Here is a 27670-nt window from a genome sequence, read left to right as displayed (position 1 = left end):
TGAACCGAATTTGAGCAATTTATGATTTGATTCGTGGGAATAACTAAAAGCGACCACTCGATTTTATATGCAAATTGCCTCTTCAGAGAGGAAGAAGACTTGAACTCTATAGCGCCACCTATTGGAAGCAGAAATCTTACAAGTCACGATCGACCCTTTAACGAGTCTTACAATATGACTTAGGATAAAAGCCAAATCAGAGACTTAATTTGCAGACACGATGTTTCGAAGTGTTGCCCCTCGTCAGTGCAAAGTATGAGAATTGATTTGGCTAGGTGAGAGGCTCTGGACTGAGGTCTAAGGGGTAACGTTTCTTCTTGTGGAGAGTGACATACCGGCTCTGGCATTCCAAGGTAAGGAGGCTTATTCACTGTACAATGCTCCTCTGGGAAATTTAATATGAAAATTGTTTCTTTAGAGAAGAAGAGGACCTGAACTCTATAGCGTTACCTGTTGGAAGCAGCGATCCTACAAGTCACGATCGACCCTTTAAGGAGTCTTGCAAAATGACAGGATAATGTCACGCAAGGTGAAACACAAAGGGAAGAGGGAAGGGGAGCCCAGACTCTAGGGATAGGGGGGAGTTGAGACCTCCTTGGCTGATCTAGTGTCACCCTGTCTCCACTAATGTCCCTATATTAGTTTTTCACCAATCGCTGCACGCGTACCTTGGCCTGTCTTTCCCTGGCGTTAGACTCAGGCTGGGAAGGGAAGGGATGAGCACTAGTCGATCCCCACTGAATACTAAAGACAGCAAAGGGGGACAAACAAGGGAAAATCGCTTAGCTTTAGTTGACTCCAGGCAAATGCGCACACGTCCTCTAGCACCAGAGAGGGAGAAGTAATGCTTTTGCTCAAGTCTTCACAAGGAGTAATGAATATCACTGGCACCTCCCTCTTGCACACAGCAGGTATTTATACACCCAGGCCAGGGTGTTAATTAGCCAGAGGAAGGTAGCCGCTGGTTCCTAGAGAGAGAGTCTGTAATGCCAAACGAAGAGATCTCCTGCAACCAACTGCAGGGCAACTGTCTGTCACTTCTGACACACCCATGACAGATAAAAGCCAAATCAGAAACTCAATTTGCAGACACAGTGTTCCGGGCTATTGGCCCTCGCCAGTGCAAAGTATGAGAACTGATTTGGCTAGGAGAGAGGCACTGGACTGAGGTCTAAGGGGTAAAGTTTCGTGACTTATAGGATTGATGCTTCCAACAGGTGGTGCTATAGAGTTCAAATCCTCTTACTCTCTGAAGAGGCAATATGCACATTACATTTCTCAGAGTTGCATTGCACGGCGAATAAGCCTTCTTACCTTGGCATGCCAGAGCTGTTATGTCACTCTAAACAAAGAGAAACGTTATCCCTTAGACCTCACCCGATTTTAGTCATTGCAGGAAACTGTATCAGCTAGAGGCACACATAATAACTTGCAGCTATCACATCACATGATATAGTTCAGCCAGTCAGGACAGACTATCATAGCCAGTATAAAAGCAGAGGAATGGAATGCAGCAACCATTCTGAGGTGGATTTGAATAGTGAGAGGATGTCACAGCTCCCAGCCTAACCAAAGAGATTGAGAAAGAAAGCCTATCTCTACTAAAATACTGAATAAACTTTACAAATAGTGTGTGACATCCACAACAATGAAGAACGGTTACCATCCGCTTACCAATAGCCATATATACTGAGGTCACTGTAGTATTACTGTTACGCACCTGTCCCAGATCCGGGCTTTGCTTCCCTCACCCCAGCCCGCATAAACTCTGTTGTGCTCCATGTTAGGCTTTACTGATGGCCCAACGTGATCCCATATGATCATCTGCCTGGGCCTATATAAGGCCTACCAAGACACATACCTGGGTCTTGGTATTAAGACTTTCTAGTTGCTCCAGGGTTCTGTTTTCTAACTGTTCCCAGTCTTCCAGGACCTCTGCTATGTGTCCGACTGCGGCTTCAAGGATGTCTTTTGTCCGCTTCCGGCTACCAGGACGTCTCTTGTCCGCCTCCGGCTACCATGACGTGTTTTGTCTGCCTGTGGCTTCCAGGACCTCTGCTGCCTGTATGTGATCTCCCACATCTCTGCTACCTGTTGCCTGCATGCCTCAACTGCCAGCTGCACTGACGCCCGTGTCTCGTGTGCCCACCCTGACCTTGGGCTTTCGGGATCCACCCCACCTAGTGAGCCTAACAATTACTAACGCAGTGCTTGCTTTAAACAGTGTGAAAAAGCTTGGATACATTCCTAGGAGACTTCAAAGTGTTAACGCATATTTTCAAGGCAATCAGAATAATTGCAATTTGTGGTAATTTGATTTGTCGCAAATTACATTTTTTTTTAAAAATGCACCAATCCATGTGAATTTAAATCTAAAAATATTTGGATATTTCTGATATTACAGGTAGTAAGACTGGCATTATATGTTAACGTTCTAAATCCTTCTGCTTTGTCATAGTTTTGGATTATACTGGATTAATACACCACAACAGTAGGGCTGGATTGTTAGGTGAATGAGTGTTTTTTTATGTGTTTTGGAAAGTAGCCATGAAGGGAATGTGCCACTAGAGAGACTTGTCTCCGTTCTATTTACAAGCTCCCTCTAGTGGTGGCTGCAGGTGGACAGAATTGTATCTTTTTTTTTTACTTTATGACTGTGTAAAGGGAAACAGAGAATTTGGAACATAAAATTTTATAATCTGATGTGGACACACTATACAGGGTGTTGAGACCCTCACTGATTGCTAAAATGAAGGCGTAGAAACCCCCACCCCCGCACACTGCTGTTCTCCTTCATTTCTGATCGCTCCTGGTAAGCTCCTCTTGGAGATTGGAGTGAGTGGTCTGCATTTACATAGAAAACCTATTAGCCTGTACAACACTCATTCAACCCTCTTTGGAGAGGCGATTAGAGACAAAGAGACACAGCTCTTAGCACCCAGAGACCCATTGATAAAAAATTCTGACATGTCATTACATCTGAAGGTTTTTAAATTAATAGAGAACCCTTTAAAGGTATTGTCTCATCATATGCCATTGACAAACAAATTAGTTTGCAAGAAGGAGCCACGGAAATGGAGTATAATTGCACAACTGCAGTATATGGGCATCACGAGTAACGCACTCCTGGGGGGCTTTCCTCCTCTATGACATCCATATACTCTAATAACGTCCATTTATTTCCGGTATCCTGGGCCAGTATTTACTACCTATTGTAAAGCATAGATATAAAAAAAAGCACAAAATGTTACATAATAAACTAAACTTCGCCATGTGTACTGAGCATAATCAGCGGAAATAGTACTTATTATAATAAATATTAGCATCCAGTTTTCACAGAGCACTGCAGGTAATTAGGAAGGTGTTAATATGATACCAGGCGTGAACTTCTTCTCCTTCAGCAGGTATCGAACAGCACTAATAATAATGACCGGAGCAGATACACTGATTACAGCTTTCAGGAGCTTATTTAATTATCATGTTCAATTTGGTAAAAAGTAATTTAATAAGCAGCGGCAATGTGATCTCTGTGTGTATAGGAGGGCTTCGCGGTAAATATTACATTAGTTGTCACTTGTTAGGGCTGTAAATACTCTTATAATGTTGTAGTAAAAGGGTAAAATGTGCTCCATTATTTTTCTGTATTTCATGTAATTTTTTTAATATGTCCCTGTAATATGCACAGACCTCATTACATAAACCTTATTCCATCCCCCCAACAACTCAAGAGATCCCCGGCCCATCCTGGAACACATGATCCATTATTTGTAATCTACTGCAGCCCGCACCCCTTTCTACTATAGGTAGATACATGGGACAGAGGTGCCTGAGCCAACAGCAGATGGTATTGTTGGTTTTACTCTGGATCTCGGTGACATCCAGGACGAGGTGCCACTGCTCCCTCACTGCCATGACACCTGTCACCATTCTGAGTATAGAGGAGTCATATCTATATATTCCTACTGTTCTTATTTATCCATTCATCTCATCTTCCTTTTTATTCTCTGCTGTTTGTCTTAATTTACTCTTTCTTTTTCTTTCTTTCTTTCTTTCTTTCTTTCTTTCTTTCTTTCTTTCTTTCTTTCTTTCTTTCTCCTTCCCTTCTTTTTACTCCTTCTGCATATTCTTCTTCTTTCCTCTCCATTCATTTCTATTTCTTCTAACTCTTCTCCTCCCTTATTCTTTCTCTTATTCATCTTCTTCTTCTCCCTTGTCCTCTTTCTCCTTCTTCTTCCTATAACTCCTTCTCATCTTCCTCCTCTTCACCTTTTTCATAATTATCTTGATCCTCCGTTCTCACATTCTTCTTACGCTTCTCCTTTCACTGTATCTTTTACATATTATCTATCTCTATCTATCTCTATCTATCTCTATCTATCTCCTTTTATTTTTAATTTTTATCTTAACTCTTGATCTTACTTCATATCCTCCTCCTAAGCTCCTTGTCTACTTATTTTTCTTCTCTTCATCTTCCTTCTTCTTTCCCTCTTTTCTTCTTCTTTTTTCCCTTCCCTTATTTCCTTTTCTAACCCTTCTTACTACTCATTTTCATCTTCATCTTATCATCTTCTACTTTTCTTCTTATTCTTCTTCCTCGCCCTCTTCTCCCATTGATGACCACTCATTCTCATCCTTCTGGTTTTCTTCTTCTTCTACCTCTTCCTTTTTATCATCTTCATCTCATTTTTATGTATATGTCTTGCACAAAATATTTTCCTGGGATATTTTGGGTTAATATTCTTTGCTTTATAACTTTATTAGAATCAGAAGTAGCGAACATTTAATACTTTGTCATTTGTACAGTCTGGCTCTGATGGCATGATGTGTTATCAGCTGTTTACATGGGACTGTAAATAGACCTACAATATTAGCTTTGATTGCTATCCTAATGTACAAACAATGTAACCTTGAAGAGTTTAATGACATGTTTATCTCTCCTATATCCGTACACATCATACAGGGGAAGGTTACAATGAAGATATTGTACCTTTAAGATATCACAGTCAAGCAGCAGCCGCATTTCTGGTTTCTTGACTTCCATAGGTAACATATTCCAGGACTTTATTGCCCGTTGCACAAAAGAATTATTCCGCCTAAGATCTCTGTAACATCCAGCTTCCTCACTGTAAATTTATGTCTCTAGATTTTTAGTACTTTTTACTAGCATGAATACAATTTCTGTATCATCTTTATCAAGATCCTTCATTGTCTTCAGGAGAACAATCATTTTACCGTGAATCCTGTTGCATTTTAGGGCACAATCTGTGTCTTTAATGATAACTGTGAGGCTGCTCTAGTGGCAGTCATGAGATGGCAGGAGATCTGTGCTCCTCTGCTCCAACTTCTGCAAACTGCAGCAATATGAGCATTTACAGCTTTCAAGTGCAGTATTGTCATATATGTATGTACATATATATATATATATATATATATATATATATATATACAGTGGTGGCCAAAAGTATTGGCACCCCTGCAATTCTCGCAGATAATACTCAGCTTCTTCCTGAAAATGATTGCAATCACAAATTCTTTGGTATTATTATCTTCATTTAATTTGTCTTCAATGAAAAAACACAAAAAGAATTGTCCTAAAGCCAAATTGGATACAATTCCACACCAAACCTAAAAAAGGGGGTGGACAAAAGTATTGGCACTGTTTGAAAAATCATGTGATGCTTCTCTAATTCGTGTAATTAACAGCACCTGTAACTTACCTGTGGCACCTAACAGGTGTTGGCAATAACTAAATCACACTTGCAGCCAGATAACATGGATTAAAGTTGACTCAACCTCTGTCCTGTGTCCTTGCGTGTACCACATTGAGCATGGAGAACAGAAAGAAGACCAAAGAACTGTCTGAGGACTTGAGAAACCAAATTGTGAGGAAGCATGAGCAATCTCAAGGCTACGAGTCCATCTCCAAAGACCTGAATGTTCCTGTGTCTTCCATGTGCAGTGTCATCAAGAAGTTTAAAGCCCATGGCACTGTGGATAACCTCCCTAGATGTGGACGGAAAAGAAAAATTGACGAGAGATTTCAACGCAAGATTGTGCGGATGGTGGATAAAGAACCTCGACTAACATCCAAACAAGTTCAAGCTGCCCTGCCGTCCGAGGGTACAACAGTGTCAACCCGTACTATCCGTCGGCGTCTGAATGAAAAGGGACTGTATGGTAGGATACCCAGGAAGACCCCACTTCTTACCCCGAGACATAAAAAAGCCAGGCTGGAGTTTGCCAAAACTTACCTGAGAAAGCCTAAAACGTTTTGGAAGAATGTTCTCTGGTCAGATGAGACAAAAGTAGAGCTTTTTGGCAAAAAGCATCAACATAGAGTGTACAGGAAAAAAAAGAGGCATTCAAAGAAAAGAACACGGTCCCTACAGTCAAACATGGCGGAGGTTCCCTGATGTTTTGGGGTTGCTTTGCTGCCTCTGGCACTGGACTGCTTGACCGTGTACATGGCATTATGAAGTCTGAAGACTACCAACAAATTTTGCAGCATAATGTAGGGCCCAGTGTGAGAAAGCTGGGTCTCCCTCAGAGGTCATGGGTCTTCCAGCAGGACAATGACCCAAAACACACTTCCAAAAGCTCTATAAAATGGTTTGAGAGAAAGCACTGGAGACTTCTAAGGTGGCCAGCAATGAGTCCAGACCTGAATCCCATAGAACACCTGTGGAGAGATCTCAAAATGGCAGTTTGGAGAAGGCACCCTTCAAATATCAGGGACCTGGAGCAGTTTGCCAAAGAAGAATGGTCTACAATTCCAGAAGAGCATTGTAAGAAACTCGTTGATGGTTACCGGAAGGGGTTGTTCGCAGTTATTTTGGCTAAAGGTTGTGCAACCAAGTATTAGGCTGAGGGTGCCAATACTTTTGTCTGGCCCATTTTTGGAGTTTTGTGTGAAATGATCAATGATTTGATTTTTGCTTCATTCTCTTTTGTATTTTTTCCTTGCAAGCAAATTAAATGAAGATAATAATACCAAAGAATTTGTGATTGCAATCATTTTCAGGAAGAAACTGAGTATTATCTGACCGAATTGCAGGGGTGCCAATACTTTTGGCCACAACTGTGTATATATATATAAATATATATATATATATATATATATATATATTCATACAGTTGAAACCAGAAGTTTACATACACTATATAAAAAGACACATATTCATGTTTTTCTCAATATCTGACATGAAATCAGAATAAATCTTTCCCGTTTTAGGTCAATTAGGATTACCAGAATTTTTAATATTTGCCAAATGCCAGAATAATGAGAGAGAGAGAATGTTTTAAGGCATTTTTATTACTTACTGCAAAGTCAAAAGTTTACATACAGTAAGATTACTATGCCTTTAAACAATTCTGGACTGCCCATATGATGATGTCATGTGTTTGGAAGCTTCTTTGGAAGTTTTTTGGCAACATCTAAGTTAATTAGAGACACACCTGTGGATGTATTTAATGCACACCTGAAATACACTGCTTCTTTGTATAGCAGCAAGGAAAAGTTTAAAGAAATCAGCCAAGATATCAGAAAGAGAATTGTGGACTTGCACAAGTCTGGCACATCTTTGGGTACAATTTCAAGATACCTGAAGGTGCCTCTTTCATCTGTACAAACAATTATACGCAAGTACAAACAAGATGGGAATGTCCAGCCATCATGCCGCTTAGGAAGGAGACGGGTTTTGTGACCCAGAGTTGAACGTGCTTCTGACATGTGCATATCAACCCAAGGACAAAAGCAAAAGCAAAAGACCTTGTGAAGATGATGGCGGAAGCTGGTAAGATTTTGTCAATATCCACAGTGAAACGAGTACGATATAAACATTGGCTGAAAGGCCACTCTGCCAGGAAGAAGTCATTACTCCAAAAAAAAACATAAAAGAGCCAGAATAATGTTTGCAAATGCACACAGAAACAAAGACCTTCATTTTTGGAGACATATCCTGTGATCTGATGAAACTAAAATTTAATTTTTAGTAGTGTTGAGCATTCCGATACTGAAATATCGGGTATCGACCGATATTCGCCGTATCGGAGTTCCGATACTGAGTTCTGATACTTTTAGAATATCGAATACCGGAATCGGAAGTTCCCATAATGCCTGCGCTTTGCAGTGTCTCTCAAGGATGACAAGCTGGATGGCAGCGCTCAGCTTACTGTACTTGTCAGTTAGTGTTAAAGGATTTATAAAAAAAAGTAATAGTGTTTTCATGCACCGTCTCTTTAAAAAAGCCGGCCGGCAATTCAGCATTGGTACCTGACAATTTAGAATAGAAAGAATAGAGCATCACACATAGATTAGATACATAGAAACATGTCAGTCACATATATAAGAAGTACAGTGATAGTGTTGATTACTGTGCTTGTCATTTAGTGTTAAAATAAAGGATTTATTAAAAAAAAATTTGGCGTGGGGTTCCCCGTAATTTTAGTCTCTAGTGGAGGTTAAGCAGACGGCTGGGGCAGATGTTTGAAGCCTGGGAAGGGGTTAATACCCACGGAGCTTCCCAGGCTACTAATATCAGCCCCCAGCTGAATACCTAGCCTTTACTATCTATTAAAATGGGGGACCCCCCAAAAAATGACGTGGGGTCCCCCCTATTTTAATAGCTAGCAAAGGCTAGGCAGACAGCTGGGGGCTGATATTAATAGCCCAGGAAGGGTGCCATGAATATTGGCCCTCTCCCAGGCTAGAAACACCAGCCGTCAGCAGCCCCAGAAATAGCGCATCCATAGGTGGTTTAGCTTGCTTAACAGCTGGGCTACTCCACTGACTAGCAGACACTGCTACTAGGCCCAAAGTATTGCCTGGGCTAGATGCAGTTAAAAATTTGTAATTAGATCTACAGGTGGTGTAGCTTGTTTAACAGCTGGGCTACTCCGCTGACGAGCAGACACTGCTACTAGGCCCAAAGTATTGCCTGGGCTAGATGCAGTTAAAAATTTGTAATTAGATCTACAGGCGGTGTAGCTTGCTTAACAGCTGGGCTACTCCACTGACTAGCAGACACTGCTACTAGGCCCAAAGTATTGCCTGGGCTAGATGCAGTTAAAAATTGTTATTAGATACACAGGTGGTGTAGCTTGCATCAGATGGGCTACTCCACTGACTACGAGACACTGCTACTAGCCCAAAATGATTGGCTGGGTTAGATGCAGTAAAAAATTGTTATTAGATACACAGGCGGTGTAGCTTGCTTCACAGCTGGGCTACTACGCTGACTAGCAGACACTGAAGCTTTGGAGCAGACCTCTGATTCCCAGGCTATAGTATGAGTAAACAGCTCTGCAGACTCAGCCATCTGTGTTACTCCATACTAAGATGGGCAGCTGGAGACTTGGGAGCTGTGAGGAAGCAGGTGCGATTGGGGTGACACCTCTGAGAACTGGAGTATTTGTGATGTTGAAGTTGAGGTGGAGGAGAGCCCACTTGAAGGAGCATTTGATATCCATTGAAGCACCTGCTGTTTTTGTGCCTCATCTGGAATTTGTAGTGATGGGCATGTCCGTAAGAAAGGGATCATATCACATTGTCCACGAAAAGAAGTAGACATCTTAGTTTGGCTGGAAGATGGTCTTTCTTCTGCAGATGTTACTGTTGCTTTACCACCTACCCCACGGACGCAACCTTTTTTTCCCTTTCCAACACGCCTATTCCCCTTTCCACCAGCAGCAGGCCTTTTGCCACTCATTTTGGTGGTTAACTAATTGGCAACTCTGTAGTTGTTTGCACAAAAAACGATGGATGGAAACCGAGCAGAGCTGAGTGGCCAAACTGTGGTACTAGCCCAAAAGGATTGGCTGGGTTAGATGCAGTAAAACAATTTTATTAGATACACAGGGGGTGTAGCTTGCTTCACAGCTGGGCTACTCCAATGACTACGAGACACTGCTACTAGGCCCAAAAAGATTTCCTAGGTGAGATGCAGTAAAAAATTAGAATTAAATACACAGGCGGTGTAGCTTCCTTCACAGGTGGGCTACTCCGCTGACTACCAGACACTGCTACTAGGCCCAAAAAGATTTCCTGGGTTAGATGCAGTAAAAAATTAGAATTAGATACACAGGCGGTGTAGCTTCCTTCACAGGTGGGCTACTCCTCTGACTACGAGATACTGCTACTATGCCCAAAAGGATTTACTGGGTTAGATGCAGTAAAAAAAATTTATTAGATACACAGGTGGTGTAGCTTGCTTCAGATGGGCTACTCCACTGACTACCAGACACTGCTACTAGGCCCAAAAGGATTGGCTGAGCTACATTTCGCCAAATGCTGTGAAAAACACTTGCACAGCACTGGCACAGACCTGCCTGGCAAAAAGTGCTATGAACTGCTGTAACCTAGCCCTCAAAAGGGCTGAAAATAGAACTAGTCCCTACTCCCTAAACCTATCTCTCTATGTAACTGGAAATTTGCTCGCAATTCACACAGTTATACTGTATAGCTCCCACAGCAGCAGCGATGCCGTCTAACACTCAGCTGCAGCAGTGAGAAAATGGTGGCGACGGGGAAAATGGCTGGGTCTTATAGGGCAAGGACATGTGACATACACAGCCAATGACACATGCCCTTGCTTGTGTGAAAAAAAAGCACTTCGCTCCGTGTGTGCGCTGCTGAGAGGCTGACAGATTGCACCTTCCCACTGTAAATGCGGGAAAGAAAAAAAAAATGGAGATCGGCATTATTTCTGCAGAGATCCATCCCCTGTCCCTCCCCCCGCCCACTCTACGCTGAAACTGTCTATTAACATTGATTAACAGTATTACTGTGAAAAAATCCAGTTACGCTTTTGGTGCACGAACAGTTATCGAACATAACCTCGAAAAGCCGGATTTTTTGCAAATCGTTCGAGTTCGTCCAACGGCTCGAACACCGCCCAAAACAGCTCGAATTTGAGATTGGCGAACAGCTCGAGTCGAACACCGCTCATCTCTAGTCACTGCCTCAGTTACTGCATGGTGTGAACACCGCCGCCTTACAATATATATATATCTATATATACTGTACATATACATATTGATATATATATGCATCTATATATAAATCTATCTACCTACAGTTATGAACAAAAATGTTGCCATCCTTGAAATTGTTCCAGAAAATTAAGTATTTCTTCCAGGAAATTATTGCAATTACACATGTTTTGTTATACACATGTTTATTTCCTTTGTGTGTATTGGAACAACACAAAAAAAACTGAAAAAGAGGCAAATTGGACATAATTTTACACAAACACCCCAAAATGTACTGGACAAAATTGTTGACATCTTTCCAAAATTGTGGGCAAACATCTTTGTTTCAAGCATGTGATGCTCGTTCAAACTCATCTGTGACAAGTAACAGGTGTGGGCAATATGACTTAATTTTCTGGAACAAATTCAAGGGTGCAAACACTTTCGGCCATGACTGTATATACCGTATCTATCTAGTATTGGAGTGCTTTCTTCCTTTTTTGATTACCAATTTTCTATCTATTTCCTAATTCATCCATATTTCTAGTATACAGTCATCCAATTATTTACATGAAGGTACATTTTAAGAGACCCTTGCTTATCTCAAAAAGGAGAATGCTGAATAAGTGGGTTTTTTATGAAGTAAGAAAATGTTCACAAACATCCAAAAAAAGTAGAAAAATCCGATCTACTGTCTGTTTAATACTATAAACACCTATTGTATCCTGAAATGATAAATGAATCAAATTTGCAACCCAAAATTAAGATTCTAACGATTGGTTTCCGAGGGTTAAAAGGGGATTAAAAATATAAAAAAACTCTTATTCTCACTTCTCCTCAGCCCATTCTATATCTGACTTGCCAACGACACTGCTGCTCTTACTTCTTCCTATAGGATACTCTTTCTTTTTCATCTTCCTTTGGGCTTCTGGAAGGCACCACTGCTTAGTAGACCCCACACAGTAACAGGCGGTGCAGCTCATGTCAATGACACTTAGTGCAACCGATGTGGGGTCTTGTCAGCACTCTCCAGAAGACCAACGATGGAAGAAGAATGAAAAAGAGCCACTTGGAAGAAGAAAAAGGAGTAGTAGTGATGGGGAAGGTTCAGGGAAGGCCAAATATGAGTATACTGAGCAGCGAGTATGAGTTTATTATTTTTTTAACCCTTTCACATTGGATTCTATTTTCACCAAATTTATTCAATGCAAATTGAATCTCCTCTGTGAAGTGTATAATTCTGGTCAAATCAAATTTTGGGAGATTCGCTCAACTCTACTATCTATCTAGATTTGGGAAGCCCCGTAGCAGCAATGTATGCAAACCCCAGGATCTCAGCCAGACCCTCTAGTCACAGAAAGCAAAAAATGGTTGCACTCCAAAACTTCCAAGTAAAGTGTGACTCACAGATAGTAATACAGTAGATATCTGTCTATCTATTATATTTCTATCTATATATTATCTATCTATTATCTATCTATCTATTGTATCTATCATCTATCAATCTATCTATCTATCTTGTATCTATCTATCTATCCTCATTATCTATCTATCTATCTATTGTATCTATCATCTATCAATCTATCATCTATCTATCTATCTATCTTGTATCTATCTATCTATCTATCTATCATCTATCTATCTATCTATCCATCTATCTATTATCTATCTATCTAATATCTATCTATCTATCTATCATCTATCTATCTATCTATCTATCTATCTTGTATCTATCTATCCTCATTATCTATCTATCTATCTATCTATTGTATCTATCATCTATCAATCTATCATCTATCTATCTATCTATCTTGTATCTATCTATCTATCTATCATCTATCTATCTATCTATCTATCTATCTAATATCTATCTATCTATCATCTATCTATCTATCTTGTATCTATCTATCTATCTATCATCTATCTATCTATCTATCTATCTATCTAATATCTATCTATCTATCATCTATCTATCTATCTATCTATCTATTATCTATCTATATATCTATCTATCTATCTAACCAAAGGCAGGATTGCAGAACTCCAAGTGCAATAAAGTCTGACTCTTTATTTAGCCCATAAAGTGCATTGCAACTTTTCGGCTCATAAACATTGAGCCTTTCTCAAGCAACAACATGCTCTACTGACAAGGTTTATATAGAGCTCTGTGTATATGACAATAAACAATCAATTAAGATAATTCATGTGTAAATATATCATATTAAAATCATCAAAAGTGCATAAAGTGCAATAACTAATAAAGTCCCAGTGATCAGTCCATTGCAACATATCATCTCAAATATTTACACCTGATTTATACAACTCGATGAGATACACAGGTCACATACAAACCTTGTCAGTACAGCATGTTGTTGCTTGAGAGAGGCTCAGTGTTTAAGACCCGAAACATTGCAATGCACTTTATGGGCTAAATAAAGAGTTCATCTTTATTACGTATGAATTATTGGAGTGCTGCCTTACTTTTTTGATTACCAATTTTCTATTTACAATAAAAAAAAACTTTGCTTGAGAATGGTTCTATGGATCCAGAACTTTGCCTGTTGCACATATGACTTATTAAAAGTTTCACTCGACTTTTAATAGTTTTCCATTTTTGAGTGTTGCCTGCATTTTCTATTTTTTATTATTATTTTTTTTTTATCTATCATCTATCTATCTCTCTATGTCTATCTATATATATTTCTAGAATATAGACATCCAATTATTCACCTGTATTTAATTTTTTAGAACCCTTGATTATCTAAAAAAAAAAGGAGATTGCAGAAGAAGGGGGTTCATTATCAAGGAAGGAAATGTTCACAAACTTTCAAAAAAGTAGAAAAATCCGATCTACTGTCTGTTTAATAATAAAACCACCTAAGGTTTCCTGAACCACCACCATGGAGATAACTGTGCTTATATGCGGTCCCTTACCATGTTGCTTACAGATAGTAGCGCTGCTTGAAATTCACAGTATGACCTTAACCCTGTTGAAATAACTGGAGGCAAAGAATCCCTATGGGAACCATGAATCCTCCTTGAACTTCACCCATAGGGCACTATTTGATGAAGTTAGCCGGTTAAGAGACTTGCACTTAGTATATATATCGATCAGGCCTAGTGGGCAATAAACAGACAAGGGACAGGGTATAGCTGTATTATCTGTTATCCATGCAACAAGTGGATATTTATATTACAGCTTAACTGGATAAAACATCACTGTGTAGTGATTACATATTTCACTGTATACACGGTATTCTGATTTAAATATAATGAACTGTCCAGGTCATCATATGTACATTATAATAACTAATGAACCTAATAATTCTTTATAAATTACCTATCAGAACCAACAGTATTCCTGTCCAAGGCCATTATTCTAAAAATTATATTCTTATGCATGAGGGGTAAATATAGTTCATATACAGAGGTGCAGCATTACAGCAGTTATATTCTTGTACATAGGAGACAGTATTATAGTAGTTATATTCTTGTACATAGGGGGCAGTATTATAGTTGTTATATTCTTGTACATAGGTGAAGTATTATAGTAGTTATATTCTTGTACATAGGAGCAGTATTATAGTAGTTATATTCGTGTACATAGGAGCAGTATTATAGTAGTTATATTCTTGTACATAGGAGGCAGTATTATAGTTGTTATATTCTTGTACATAGGTGCAGTATTATAGTAGTTATATTCTTGTACATAGGAGCAGTATTATAGTAGTTATATTCGTGTACATAGGAGCAGTATTATAGTAGTTATATTCTTGTACATAGGGGCAGTATTATAGTAGATATATTATTGTACATATGAGCAGTATTATAGTAGTTATATTCTTGTACATAGGAGGCAGTATTATAGTAGTTATATTCTTGTACATAGGGACAGTTGTATAGTAGTTATATTCTTGTACATAGGGGCAGTATTATAGTAGTTATATTCTTGTACATAGGAGCAGTATTATAGTAGTTATATTCTTGTACATAGGGGCAGTATTATAGTAGATATATTATTGTACATATGAGCAGTATTATAGTAGTTATATTCTTGTCATAGGAGCGGTATTATAGTAGTTATATTCTTGTACATAGGGGCAGTATTATACTAGTTATATTCTTGTATATAGGGATCAGTATTATAATAGTTATATTCTTGTACATAGGATGCAGTATTATAGTAGTTATATTCTTGTATATAGGGATCAGTATTATAGTAGTTACATTCTTGTACATAGGAGCAGTATTATAGTAGTTATATTCTTGTATATAGAGGCAGTATTATATTAGTTATATTCTTGTACATAGGGGCAGTATTATAGTAGTTATATTATTATACATAGGGGGCAATATTATAGTCGTTATATTCTTGCACATAGGGGGCAGTATTATAGTAGTTACATTCTTGTATATAGGGAGCACTATTATAGTAGTTTTATTCTTGTACATAGGGACAGTATTATAGTAGTTATATTCTTGTACATAGGGGCAGTATTATAGTAGTTATATTATTATACATAGGGAGCAATATTATAGTAGTTATATTCTTGCACATAGGGGGCAGTATTATAGTAGTTATATTCTTGTATATAGGGAGCACTATTATAGTAGTTTTATTCTTGTACATAGGGGCAGTATTATAGTAGTTATATTCTTGTATATAGGGAGCACTATTATAGTAGTTTTATTCTTGTACATAGGGGCAGTATTATAGTAGTTATATTCTTGCACATAGGGGCAGTATTATAGTAGTTATATTATTATACATAGGGAGCAATATTATAGTAGTTATATTCTTGCGCATAGGGGGCAGTATTATAGTAGTTATATTCTTGTATATAGGGAGCACTATTATAGTAGTTATATTCTTATACATAGGGGCAGTATTATAGTAGTTATATTCTTGTACATAAGGGTAGTATTATAGTAGTTATATTCTTGTACACAGGGGGCAGTATTATAGTAGTTATATTCTTGTACATAGCGGCAGTATTATAGTAGTTATATTCTTGTACATAGGGGGCAGTATTATAGTAGTTATATTCTTGTACATAGGGGGCAGTATTATAGTAGTTATATTCTTATACATAGGGGGCAGTATTATAGTAGTTATATTCTTGTACATAAGGGTAGTATTATAGTAGTTATATTCTTATACATAGGAGCAGTATTATAGTAGTTATATTCTTATACATAGGGGGCAGTATTATAGTGGTTATATTCTTGTACATAGGAGCAGTATTATAGTAGATATATTCTTGCACATAGGAGGCAGTATTATAGTAGTTATATTTTTTATATAGAGGCAGTATTATAGTAGTTATATTCTCGTACATAGGAGGCAATATTATAGTAATTATATTCTTGTACATAGGGGGCAGTATTATAGTAGTTATATTCTTGTACATAGGAGCAGTATTATAGTAGTTATATTTTTGTACATAGGAGCAGTATTATAGTAGTTATATTCTTGTACATAGGGGTAGTATTAAAGTAGTTATATTCCTGTACATAGAAGCAGTATTATAGTAGTTACAGGGAAGGAAATAAGTATTTGATCCCTTGCTGTATTTGTAAGTTTGCCCACTGACAAAGACATGAACAGTCTATAATTTTAAGGGTAGGTTAATTTTAACATTGAGATGTAGAATATCCCCCCCAAAAAATCAAGAAAATCACATTGTACAAATTAGATATTTTTTTGCATTTTGCAGTGAGAAATAAGTATTTGATTCCTCTGGCAAACATCACTTAATACTTAGTGGCAAAACCCTTGTTGGCAAGCACAGCAGTCAGATGTTTTTTGTAGTTTATGATGAGGGTTGTGCACATGTCAGGAGGAATTTTGGTCCACTCCTCTTCGCAGATCATTTCTAAATCATTCAGATTTTGAGGTTGTCGCTTGGCAAATCAGAGCTTCTACTTCCTCCATAAGTTTTCTATGGAATTAAGGTCTGGAGACTGGCTAGGCCACTCCATGAGCTTACTGTGCTTCTTTTTGAGCCACTCCTTTGTTGCCTTGTCTGTATGTTTTGGGCCATTGTCTTGTTAGAAGACCCAGACACGACCCATTTTTAATGTCTTGGTGGAGGGAAGGATTTTGTCCCTCTGGATTTTAAGGTACATGGCTCCATCCATTCTCCCATTGATGCGGTGAAGTAGTCCTGTGCCCTTGGCAGAGAAACACCCCAAAAACATAATGTTTCCACCCCCATGCTTGACAGTGGGGATGGTGTTCTTTGGGTCATAGGCAGCATTTCTCTTCCTCCAAACACGGCGAGTTGAGTTAATGCCAGAGCTGAATTTTTGTCTCATCTGATCACAGAACCTTCTACCAATAACTCACAGAATCATCCAGGTGTTCATTGGCAAACTTCAGATGGGCCTGCACATGTGCCTTCTTGAGCAGGAGGACCTTGCGGGCACTGCAGGATTTTAAACCTTTAAGGCACAATGTGTTACCAATGGTTTTCTTGGTGACTGTGGTCCCAGCTGCCTTGAGATCATTAACAAGTTCCCCCTGTGTAGATTTTGGCTGATCTCTCACCTTTCTCATGATCAAGGATACCTCACAAGGTGAGATTTTGCATGGTGCCCCAGATCGATGTCGATTGACAGTCATTTTGTATTTCTTCCATTTTCTTACTATTGCACCAACAGTTGTCTCCTTCTCACCCTGCGTCTTACTTATGGTTTTGTAGCCCATTCCAGCTTTGTGCAGGTCTATGATCTTGTCCCTGACATCCTTAGAAAGCTCTTTGGTCTTGCCCCTGTTGTAGAGGTTTGAGTCTGACTGATTACTTGAGTCTGTGGACAGGAGTGTTTTATACAGGTGACCATGTAACACAGCTGTCTTCAATGCAGGTAACAAGTTGATTAGGAGCGTCTAGCTGGTCTGTAGGAGCCAGAACTCATAATGGTTTGTAGTGGATCAAATACTTATTTCTCACTGCAAAATGCAAATACATTTATCTAATTTATACAATGTGATTTTCTTAATTTTTTTGGATATTATATCTCTCAATCTTAAAATTAACCTACCCTTAAAATTATAGACTGTTCATGTTTTTGTCAGTGGGCAAACTTACAAAAACAGGAAGGGATCAAATACTTATTTCCTTCACTGTATATTCTTGTACATAGGGGCAGTATTAAGTAGTTATATTCTTGTACATAGGGGGCAGTATTATAGTAGTTATATTCTTGTACATAGGAGCAGTATTATAGTAGTTATATTCTTGTACATAGAAGGCAGTATTATAGTAGTTACATTATTGTATATAGGAGCAGTATATAGTAGTTATATTCTTGTGGATAGGGGGCAGTATTATAGTTATATTCTTGTACATAGGAGCAGTATTATAGTAGTTTTATTCTTGTACATAGGGGACAGTATTATAGTAGTTATATTCTTGTACATAGGGGACAGTATTATAGTAGTTATATTCTTGAACATATGGGCTGTATTATAGTAGTTATATTCTTGTACATAGGGGACAGTATTATAGTAGTTATATTCTTGTAGATAGGGGCAGTATTATAGTAGTTATATTCTTGCACATAGGAGCAGTATTATAGTAGTTATATTCTTGTACATAGGGGGCAGTATTATAGTAGTTATATTCTTGTACATAGGGGACAGTATTATAGTAGTTATATTCTTGTACATAGGAGCAGTATTATAGTAGTTTTATTCTTGTACATAGGGGACAGTATTATAGTAGTTATATTCTTGTACATAGGGGACAGTATTATAGTAGTTATATTCTTGTACATAGGAGCAGTATTATAGTAGTTATACTCTTGTACATAGGAGCAGTATTATAGTAGTTATATTCTTATACATAGAAGGCAGTATTATAGTTGTTATTTTCTTGTACATAGGATCAGTGTTATAGTAGTTATATTCTTGTACATAGGGGCAGTATTATAGTAGTTATATTCTTGTACATAGGAGCAGTACTATAGTAGTTATATTCTTGTACATAGGGAGCAGTATTATAGTAGTTATATTCTTGTACATAGGGGCAGTATTATAGTAGTTATATTCTTGTACATAGGAGCAGTATTATAGTAGTTATATTCTTGTACATAGGAGGCAGTATTATAGTAGTTATATTCTTGTACATAGGAGGCAGTATTATAGTAGTTATATTCTTGTACATAGGGGCAGTATTATAGTAGTTATATTCTTGTACATAGGAGCAGTATTATAGTAGTTATATTCTTTTACATAGGCGCAGTATTATAGAAGTTATATTCTTGAACATAGGAGCAGTATTATAGAAGTTATATTCTTGTACATAGGCGCAGTATTATAGAAGTTATATTCTTGTACATAGGAGCAGTATTATAGAAGTTATATTCTTGTACATAGGAGCAGTATTATAGTAGTTATATACTTGTACATAGGAGGCAGTATTATAGTAGTTATATTCTTATACATAGGGGCAGTATTATAGTAGTTATATTCTTGTACATAGGAGCAGTATTATAGTAGTTATATTCTTGTACATAGGGGCAGTATTATAGTAGTTATATTCTTATACATAGGGGCAGTATTATAGTAGTTATATTCTTGTACATAGGAGCAGTATTATAGTAGTTATATTCTTGTACATAGGGGCAGTATTATAGTAGTTATATTCTTATACATAGGGACAGTATTATAGTAGTTATATTCTTGTACATAGGAGCAGTATTATAGTAGTTATATTCTTATACATAGAAGGCAGTATTATAGTTGTTACTTTCTTGTACATAGGATCAGTTTTATAGTAGTTATATTCTTGTACATAGGGGCAGTATTATAGTAGTTATATTCTTGTACATAGGAGCAGTATTATAGTAGTTATATTCTTGTACATAGGGAGCAGTATTATAGTAGTTATATTCTTGTACATAGGGGCAGTATTATAGTAGTTATATTCTTGTACATAGGAGCAGTATTATAGTAGTTATATTCTTTTACATAGGCGCAGTATTATAGAAGTTATATTCTTGTACATAGGAGCAGTATTATAGAAGTTATATTCTTGTACATAGGCGCAGTATTATAGAAGTTATATTCTTGTACATAGGAGCAGTATTATAGAAGTTATATTCTTGTACATAGGAGCAGTATTATAGTAGTTATATACTTGTACATAGGAGGCAGTATTATAGTAGTTATATTCTTATACATAGGGCCAGTATTATAGTAGTTATATTCTTGTACATAGGAGCAGTATTATAGTAGTTATATTCTTGTACATAGGGGCAGTATTATAGTAGTTATATTCTTATACATAGGGGCAGTATTATAGTAGTTATATTCTTGTACATAGGAGCAGTATTATAGTAGTTATATTCTTGTACATAGGGGCAGTATTATAGTAGTTATATTCTTGTACATAGGGGCAGTATTATAGTAGTTATATTCTTGTACATAGGGGCAGTATTATAGTAGTTATATTCTTGTACATAGGGGCAGTATTATAGAAGTTATATTCTTGTACATAGGAGCAGTATTATAGTAGTTATATTCTTGTACATAGGGGCAGTATTATAGAAGTTATATTCTTGTACATAGGAGCAGTATTATAGTAGTTATATTCTTGTACATAGGAGCAGTATTATAGAAGGTATGTTCTTGTATGTAGGAGCAGTATTATAGTAGTTATATTCTTGTACATAGGAGCAGTATTATAGTAGTTATATTCTTGTACATAGGAGCAGTATTATAGAAGTTATATTCTTGTACATAGGAGCAGTATTATAGTAGTTATATTCTTGTACATAGGAGCAGTATTATAGTAGTTATATTCTTGTACATAGGAGCAGTATTATAGCAGTTATATTCTTGTACATAGGAGGCATTATTATAGTAGTTATATTCTTGTACATAGGGGGCAGTATTATAGTAGTTATATTCTTGTACATAGGGGCAGTATTATAGAAGTTATATTCTTGTACATAGGAGGCATTATTATAGTAGTTATATTCTTGTACATAGGGGGCAGTATTATAGTAGTTATATTCTTGTACATAGGGGCAGTATTATAGTAGTTATATTCTTGTACATAGGAGGCATTATTATAGTAGTTATATTCTTGTACATAGGGGGCATTATTATAGTAGTTATATTCTTGTACATAGGGGCAGTGTTATAGTAGTTATACTCTTGTACATAGGAGGCATTATTATAGTAGTTATATTCTTGTACATAGGAGCAGTATTATAGTAGTTATATTCTTGTCCATAGAGGCAGTATTATAGTAGTTATATTCTTGTACATATAGGGCAGTATTATAGTAGTTATATTCTTGCACATAGGAGGCAGTATTATAGTAGTTATATTCTTGTACATAGGGGGCAGTATTATAGTAGTTATATTCTTGTACATAGGAGGCATTATTATAGTAGTTATATTCTTGTACGTAGGAGCAGTATCAGTATTAAATTAGTTGAACTCTTTTCAGGCAGAACTTTAACAGTTATTTGTAAAGGAATTGTAACTTCTTCACCCCCTTCCATTTAACTTATAAGTAATGTGTTATTCAGCAGGAGATAGAAAAGTGTAACATATCACTTTCCAAAGAAGGAAAAGAAATCCTGTACTTGTTCCTGAGCCGTGGTGAGGGAGATTATTATAAAATTTAAGAGATTGACATTCATTCTATTTTAAGGGCAATTTTTCTACTAGTCAAAGGCTTACATCTCTCAAATAATCCCCCAATAAAGGGATGGCATTTATTGAGCTATAATGCTTATGATAATCTAATAGTACACAATAAAGCTGAAATGCTCTGTACTTTGCTGTAGGCCCCAACATATCCAGATGAAGCTCTTGATTTTAGCAAGTAAGAATTTAATTACCCCTAAGGGTCATCCCAAAATATCTATTACATTTAGAATAATTCTAAAAATAAAATATATCCTTCTTGCTATTTTTGAACGTTGATAGTTGGACCAGATATATATAGGTATTTCGTCCCTTTAATCTGTCCTTTATTTTCCTACACAGTAAGAGTACGAGTTAAAAATACTGTCATACCTGCCCTCTACTGGTAGCTTTGGGGAAAATGTCTGATAAATATTTGAATGAGTGAAAATGATGTTATATAGAAGAAAATATAATAAAAGCAAGAAGAGAAAGCCATTTTATTTGACAAGTTGGCAATAATGTTAAATGCCAGTCATCACTGCTACAAAGTCGTGGATGCTACAGCATGGAATAAATAAGCACACATAAATCAGGGTATATTTTAGAAAGCTATTAATGACATATTAATAAAAGATGGAAACTTATTACTGCTTTAAATGTACAGAAGCGAACACAAATTTACATGAGATACTATGAGTTGTAATAATTCTAATGGTGGAGATTTCTGAGAATCTGATCCAGATACATAGTATTCACCCCAGTGTCTAATTTATTACAGGGTCCCCTGCCTGTCATTCGCCTTTTACAAGACTGATATATTCTTATATGGCGAATTTGTCTCTGGCCCTCCAGGTACCAGGATCAGGGTGTAATTGCCACCTCTGCACTCATTATAACTATCCCTTTATATTATCTAGTTTAAAGGGAATCTGTCACCAGGTTTTTCCTGCCTCATCTGAGAGCAGCATCATGTAGAAAAAGAGCCCCTGATTCCAGCAATGTATCACTTAGTTTCCTGGGTGCAGCAGTTCTGTTATAATCGCATTTTTAGATGTAGCAGAGCTCTGAAAGCTAACCCCCACCACACCAGGCTTTCTGTGTATATTGACAGTGAGCTGCTTATCACAAGAGGGGCGTGGTCAGACCAGGGCTCATGGTGGCACTAGTCCAGGAAGTGTTAATCTCTTGCTGATAAAACACTCATTGTATTGAAACAACACCACACAGCCTAATGAGTGACACATCCCTGAAATCAGTGTCTTAGCCCCTACCTTGTGCTGTTCTCAGATTACATAGCAAAAATCTGCTGCCAGATTCTCTTTAAAAGGATTGTTTCTGGACATATATGGACTATTTATACAAGTGTATATATATATGTGTGTTTATGTATATATCTATATATATAGATATATACATATATATCTATACATATAAAGATAAATATATAGTTCCCAAACATGGACAATCCCTTTGAGCTAGATAATATAAAGATATAGCTGTAATCAGTGCAAGGATATAGAAGGGGGGAAATATATATATATTATTATTATTATTATTTTAATTGCTTAAATGCTTGCATTTGAAATCAGTTTTGCTATTGCGTTTTATTAAAAATGGTCATAAATTAGCTTAGAGAAGCTCAGGAAAAGACAGATAAGAGAGATACAAATACAAACTCTCCGTTCAAACCGTCAGAAGACGCTCACGGACAGATTCTCAGTTAACTCATTTTGCAACATGGAGGCAATAAAAGGCAAATGGTGCAAAATATTTAATGAATTAAAAATGCAAAAAATTATTTTTAGCTCCAAATACATGCATTAAGAAAAAGAAAGCATGTTCCCAGATCTGGACAACTCATTTAATACCATTTTTTTTTTTACCAAATAAACATTAAATGAAAAGTTATAATTATCTGTAAAGGGTCTTGTAGGCATGTTACATCACAGTGAGGAGAGAAGGACGGCTTTTGTTGGCTGTAGAATGAGTTAGCTAAGAATCCATCAGTGAGCTCATTATGACATTCCAATGGGAGAGCTTCTTACTCTTTTATCTGTCTTTTTCTGAGATCCTCTCAGCTGATTTATGACCACACACCACATCAAAATTGAATGTGCTGAAAAACAAAGAACCTGTAAAAGACAAACTTTTGAATAAAATCAAATTGAAAAAAAAAATGATAAGCTAATTTAATGAATAACTAAGGGCATCATTTCATGTTTTTTGGAGAGCAGGGAGTCACTAAAAACTACAATGTAGAATATAAAAGTGAACTCTGAAGGAAGTCTTCATCAGATGAAAAATTACAATCACCGCTGTGTTGAGTTTATAGGTAACAAAAAAAGCATCGTACTAGAAAAGTGAAAAGTTATTAAAGCATGAATCAAAAAATATCTGCAAAAACAGAGCATGGAAGCAATTAGTTTGCAATTATGAAGTATAGAAGGCCTGGGTGTGTTTCTGCAATTTAGCCGCCCTAATTTAGTTTTAATTATAGTAAACAATTCTATGATTATAATTATACCAATGATACTATGTAACAAAACAAATCCCGATGAACATTAACCCCTGACAGGATAAAAATGTTTCAGACATGTCGAGTATTTGTTTATTAGATTCCCTTAGTCTCTCTGGAAAATCTGTTGTCGGGGTTTAGACTTTTTGCTTCTTTTTTTTTTCTTTTTGATGTATTAGAAGTTTAAAGGAATGCGCCACTTGACAGAACACTTCAAACCTGAGAGTCTGTAACATTGCTCTAGAAAGCTGAGCCGGGGAGACTCCAGTGGTGTTTCCACTAGCGGAGAAGATTCAATGAGGAATGGGGATGTGTCCACATAGAGATCTGTTCAGGCTATCACCATTATTATTTTCATCAAACCATAACCAAATTCAGCCACATGGAACATTATAAAGACCTGTGCACATGCCCATATTTGTGGTCCGAGTGCGATCACATTGGATTACACTTGTTAGTCTATGGGGCCGTGCACATGGCCGATTTTTTTTCCACGGACTGAGCCAGTTCGAGGAAAAAATTGCTGCATGCCCAAGTTTGAACTGATATTTGGATTGCACTCGGCCATGTTAGTCAATGTCTCTATGGAAAACATTGGACTGCACTCGGATGCCATCTGAGTGCAGTAACATTTCCACGCACTGAAAGAATGAAGAAGATTGAGATTTTTTTTCTCCATCTTTTCTTCATCCAACAGAATTGGATCACACCATGATCAAACTCTGATCAGAGAGTCATTTGCATATTCGACCCGATACTCTCGGATGAGAGATTACACGGTCATCTGCTCCTGGCCTAAGGGAATCTCATAGCTCCCCACTGCACTTAGACTATCATCCTAGTAGTAGGTTTTCTAAGAAATGATGTTAGATCAAGAGTTTTCTAATATGAAGAAGTCTAATCATACCATGCACTGATCAAACTCATTATAGTATGCCTCCAGATCTCTATAGGGGGTACACTTACATCTCACTTAACAGTTTCCTTATTTCATCAAGAAGAGACCCCTGGAAGTGAGAGTAACTGCTTCACTGGCAGAACCGCCACATCTGTGTCATTTTAATGGCTAATACGTAATTCCCTATTTCACATGCAATAAAAAAAACTTTCTCCAGTAACAATAGCAAATCATCACTGGTTTTAAGCACAAGACTCACAAAAATATAACTAACTAGCCCATATTCCCCATGTAGTGAGCTCATGATTAGTGTTGAGCCACCCCCGTAGTGTTCGAGTTCGGTTCGGTTCGTCGAACACCCGTGTGTTCGCCGAACTGTTCGTCGAACTGTTCGTCGAACACCTTCGAACACCATTAAAACCAATGGCAGGCAAACAAAAACACATAGAAACACATAGAAAACACCTTCAAAGGTGTCCAAAAGCTGACAAACTGCTCAGAAGACACAACTAACACATGGAAAAGTGACAAGTACATATAGTCATGCGAAAAGAAAAGAGGTGGAGGAGTAAAAGGAGGGGGAGACACAGATATAGGCATGTCATGCCCTTCTAAAATCCAAAAAGTGAGAAGCCGACACGTTCAGTCCGCTCCTGCCTGTGCCACCTCCGTGTCGCCGGGTTTGTGCCAGAGCCGCGGTGAACCCTGACGGCCAGCCCCCCTCTCCCAATACTGGTGCCTGTCCGCTGGTGGGTCGAGCGAGCCCCCCTGTGGTGGAGGCAGCTCTAAGCTTTTTAATTTAAATTGTCTCTCTAATTTGAATGAATACACTTTAAATCCATTTACAAGGATCTATTGGAGGGCAAGTCTCATGCCAGCAGCTGTGTGAAATCCAGCTCCAGTAGCATCCACTAAAGCTGCTGCAGTTAAAAAGCTTTTATAAGGATCGAGCTCGGCTGTCCACCGCAAGGCATCCTACTGCCAGTCCGAGCCCCTATGCCTTGGGGTGCCTCCTGATGCTCTTCACTGAGTATCCCGTGGTCCCGAAGCATTTCCTTTGAAAAAATGAAGTGTCCAAACTACAGGTGGTGTAGCTTGCTTAACAGCCGGGATAATCCGCTGACTAGCAGACCCTGCTACTAGGCACAAAGTATTTCCTGGGCTAGATGCAGTTAAAAATTTGTAATTAGATACTCTCGTTGGATGCTGAGAAAGCATTCCATAGAGTCTCCTGGCACGCCATATATGATTCTCTTAAAAAGCTTGGGGTAGGGGTCTAGGGGACCCTTTTATAGCCAAAATCACGGCCCTGTATCGCAATACGTCACCTATGCTGAAGATAAATGGAACTGTAGCACCCTGAGGGCTCGGTTGCTACAGAGGTATTGCAGCTCACCCAGAGGTGTGATATCTCACTCTCAGGTAAGGATGTAGTGTGGATCAGGACCCGACACCTGCATGCATTACACCACATTGCCGTGGGGCAGGGCGACCAATATGCCCCTGAGATGGGCACGACAGTCCCTGTCCCTGGCTGGAGTGGGGGGAGGGAACACTGAGGAAGGGGAACCCTGTAGTGCAGGAGCAGGGAGGAAGCAGTTCCTGGGTGCATTTAGAAGGGAGTATAAAAGGTGGGCACCATCTTAGTTCAGTGCAGAGAAGTCTGAGCAGAAGTGGCAGGGAGCAGGGGCTCTGCATGAGCTCTGCTCCGGAGGCGGGCCTAGTAACAGAGGCCCAGACCTGGAAGAGGGAGAAGGAAGGAAGAGGAGCAGAGAAGGCTCCAGGAACGAGGAACGAAGGGATCTCAGGGGTGCGGACGGGCGAGTCGCCACCGCACGCCCGAATCCACCTGCGTGGAGGGGTCAGGCCAAAGGGGGAGACCGGTCCCCGAAACTAGTGGAGGCAGGAAACGACCCTCAGCTAGAAACAGGAGGCTGTGACATTTTATGTGGCGCAGCCCCTCGCTACACCCGCTAGGAAGGCACCACATAGGGTCAGGGAAACTGGCGCCAAGTTTACCAAGAGGAGGCCCGAGGCAGTCGGACAGAAGGGTTGGTAAGAAAGGCCAGACAAAGGACACACAAAGGGGGTCCTGTGAAGCACTCAAAAGTTATCTGGGAGTTGTCTGAGCCCCTCACCTGGTGAGCACAGTACGACGTGGGCAGCCGTTACCTGCAGACGTGGTCTGGATAATAAGAACTGTGAGTAAAGGCCCTGGACTGCATCACTGACTCCGTGTCATTACTGCTGCTGCCCTGCACCATCACCCCCATCCTCCGCATACACTGCCCTGAGGCTATACTCCTCCCGTGGGGAGTTATGCTACGCTCTGCTGCACCCACAACACCAGCCTCAGCGGTCTGCCCTGGAGCGGCGGTTCACTCTGACCGCAATCCACGGGTGGCGTAGTCGGACATTTAAACATCAAAACCACATAAATAGTTCCGCCACTGGTTTGACCGCCCTGAGCCACGGAACCGGGTCGCCGCCACGGAGACTACAACCACCAGCATCCACCAAAAAGGGTCCGGCTCCGGGTGTCCCAAGGCCCAGGGGGCGCGTCAGAACATTTTCATCACCTTTCACAATCACCAATGGGACAAGGCAGGGATGTTCTCTGTCCCCTCTCTTATACATCCTA

General features: G+C 38.5%; 1 protein-coding gene across 5 annotated transcripts in view; it reads left to right on the top strand.

Moving 5' to 3' along the window:
* CAMTA1 (calmodulin binding transcription activator 1) overlaps positions 1 to 27670 on the top strand; it is a 2249809-nt gene that overhangs the window by 1103424 nt on the left and 1118715 nt on the right. The window lies entirely within an intron of this gene.

This window comes from Phyllobates terribilis, unplaced genomic scaffold (assembly GCF_046119375.1).
Source record: "Phyllobates terribilis strain yellow unplaced genomic scaffold, ASM4611937v1 Scaffold_12__6_contigs__length_324123572, whole genome shotgun sequence".
Taxonomy (NCBI): Eukaryota; Metazoa; Chordata; class Amphibia; order Anura; family Dendrobatidae; genus Phyllobates; species Phyllobates terribilis.
The sequence above is the reverse complement of the archived record's forward strand: the minus strand, read 5'-3'. Positions and strand labels throughout refer to the sequence as shown.